The sequence below is a fragment of the Rhagoletis pomonella genome, unplaced genomic scaffold (assembly GCF_013731165.1).
Source record: "Rhagoletis pomonella isolate Grant_MI unplaced genomic scaffold, Rhpom_1.0 Rhpom_scaffold_00004, whole genome shotgun sequence".
Classification (NCBI taxonomy): domain Eukaryota; kingdom Metazoa; phylum Arthropoda; class Insecta; order Diptera; family Tephritidae; genus Rhagoletis; species Rhagoletis pomonella.
The window spans coordinates 42,631,373-42,634,323 of NW_023458558.1; the positions used below are offsets into that span (position 1 = coordinate 42,631,373).

At 32.0% G+C, this 2,951-nt stretch overlaps 1 protein-coding gene across 1 annotated transcript in view; it reads right to left on the reverse strand.

Annotated features, from left to right (window-relative positions):
* Positions 1-2,951, reverse strand: part of LOC118737583 (guanylate cyclase soluble subunit beta-1) — a 248,683-nt gene that overhangs the window by 146,413 nt on the left and 99,319 nt on the right. The window lies entirely within an intron of this gene.

Here is a 2,951-nt window from a genome sequence, read left to right on the forward strand (position 1 = left end):
ACACAACATTTTGACCAGTTTTGGCTATTCTTCTTTTCTTTGTTTGTTGTTTATGAATTTTTTGTAAAAATAGAGGTTATTATCTAGCAAACACCACATAAATGCAAACAAATTTTTACAAAAACAAAAAACTTTTTATTGTTTCAAAGTTTGTAGTAAAATTCCACAAAATTATACAACAATGTAAGAATTTAGAGAAAAAATGTAAGTACCCAGTGTTAAAGCCCACAGAATTAAAGCTCAATAAAGTGCGGGTTTCACATGACTTAGTATTCGCGTTGACTTTTCATAGATCGATAGTCTTTTTTTATGGAAGAAAATAGTCACATCATCCGAAAAAAGTATCAAAACTCACTAGAATTTTGTTGGCTATAAAACTGCATACCTAGATTTGTTCTCAAAATTCTTAGTAAAAAGTTTGTGTTTGTTGTAAAAATTTGTTGATTTTTTATAGTTTTTCTACAAATTTTAAAATTTGGACGTGTATGGTTTTTGTTTAAGATAGTAAGCTGTATATTTACAAAGGAACGATAAAGAATAAACAATGAAAAGGAAAATAACCGCAACTGGTCAAAATGTCCTGTTGCCTATGTATTATATTTCACATGTACATATATGTACATACATAAATGTGTTAGAAAGTATTGACATCGCAGCGTCGAGACCGAATTGCTAACTACGTGCGAGGGCATTAAGTAATAATGATGATTTCCTACGAATTAAGTTGGTATTCTCTTTACGTGAAACATGATAGCGGGTCCTCCATGCAATTTTTTTGTATTTTTTTTCGTAATTCATTAATTCCATAATTAACCATTAATTTCATAATTAGACATAATTAGACTTAACTTGTTTACATCATCGAATAAAGTTAAAAAAAGAACTTTGGCAGCATTGTTAGTTATAGATACGGTGACCATACGTACTTTATTTCAAAGTATAGTACTTGTTCTAGGGTGCTGCCCTTTGATTTTATTTATTTTTTTTTTAATGTTTTGTCCTTTATTTTAGGACCTGTCCTTTAAAAGTAATTTTTCTGATATATAAAACTTTTACCAATTCGATTAATGAATGCATTTTAAAAATTAACTTATGACAACCTTAGACTTTGAAATAATAAAAGGATAACAATTTACTCAGACTTCTCCAATCATGTGCCATTTTTGTTAAATAGTTTTTACCATGTCAGGGTGTTCTTGTGAAAGTTCTACATATCAAAAGACTGCCAGCAGAAGGATTCAGATAAAATTAAAAGTTGTTTGATGGAATGTCTTCAATTTTATGAGGCACAAAGTAAATTAGTGCTTTGTGTGCAGACAATACTAACTGCAATTTTGAAGGAGCTAAACATAGGGCTGAAAGCAATAGGGCTGTTCAGGATATTGTGCATATGCTCTTGTATTTGCTTATTTGTTGCATTTGTAAAATCGCAACAAAAAAATGCACACGATTGCCATAACAGCAAGCATTAAATTTGCAAGTCCAATTCCAACAGCAAATCCAAGATCATTTCCACAACACAATGAACAGCCCTAATGTTTTTTTAATGCTAGTGCGAATAAATTGATCGATCATGAAATCATGTGTCCAACTCTACTGAAATAGTTTTTTGAGAACCCTCTGTCTGAATTTTAGCAACATTTTGTTTACTAGGATGCACAGAAGTTTAGCAAATACATACATACACATATTCCCAAAATTGAATCTGAAGATATTTCCCTGTGTGAAGCAGCGATGAGTTTGTTTAATTTAAAAACAAATTTAATGGAATGAAAATAAAATGGATTTCAATCATTCAGCGTGAAAAAAGCTTCTAAATTTGGAAAGTTCAAAAGTAGAGTAGTAAACCCTTAGTTTTTCCAAAAACACCTTTTAATTTTTATGAAACATGTATCACATCTCTAAGTATCTCTTCTGAAAATGTATTGAAAATATGTGAAATGGCGTTTCTGCATCGGCAGCTGAGACAGGGCGTTTTACAATCAAGGGATTGAACCAACGACATCCCGAAAATTAACATCCCTAGTGCTTACTAAATATATCTTATGTTTAAGCTCTTCAGAATTCTACGACTTTTTAAAACTTATTGAAAAAATAAATACAACGGCAAAATACGTAACTTGAAATGTGTAATTTTTTAACTAAGAATATTTTGTGTATCGGAATCATATGGTATATCTTTATTGAGTTTAACAAAAAAATAAAAGTTTGGTCTTTACTTTTACTTCAAAAATATAGTCACCGTAGTTGCAGAGCATAGTTTCGAGTACGTTTTGGTGGTGCATCTCTAAATGCAAAAGCTTGTAAAAAAGTTAATTTTTAATTTCTTGTTATAATTTTAAACGCTTGCTATTTGAATTCTTAGTGTTTATAAGTAACGGGTGATTTTTTTGAGGTTAGGATTTTCATGCATTAGTATTTGACAGATCACGTGGGATTTCAGACATGGTGTCAAAGAGAAAGATGCTCAGTATGCTTTGACATTTCATCATGAATAGACTTACTAACGAGCAACGCTTGCAAATCATTGAATTTTATTACCAAAATCAGTGTTCGGTTCGAAATGTGTTTATTTATGGTCTACATAATCGACCAAGTGAGCAAACAATTAATGCGATTGTGACCAAGTTTCGCACTCAGTTTACTTTATTGGACATTAAACCAACCACCACACGAATGCGTACAGTGCGTACAGAAGAGAATATTGCGTCTGTTTCTGAGAGTGTTGCTGAAGACCGTGAAATGTCGATTCGTCGCCGTTCGCAGCAATTGGGTTTGTGTTATTCGACCACATGGAAGATTTTACGCAAAGATCTTGGTGTAAAACCGTATAAAATACAGCTCGTGCAAGAACTGAAGCCGAACGATCTGCCACAACGTCGAATTTTCAGTGAATGGGCCCTAGAAAAGTTGGCAGAAAATCCGCTTTTTTATCGACAAATTTTGTTCAG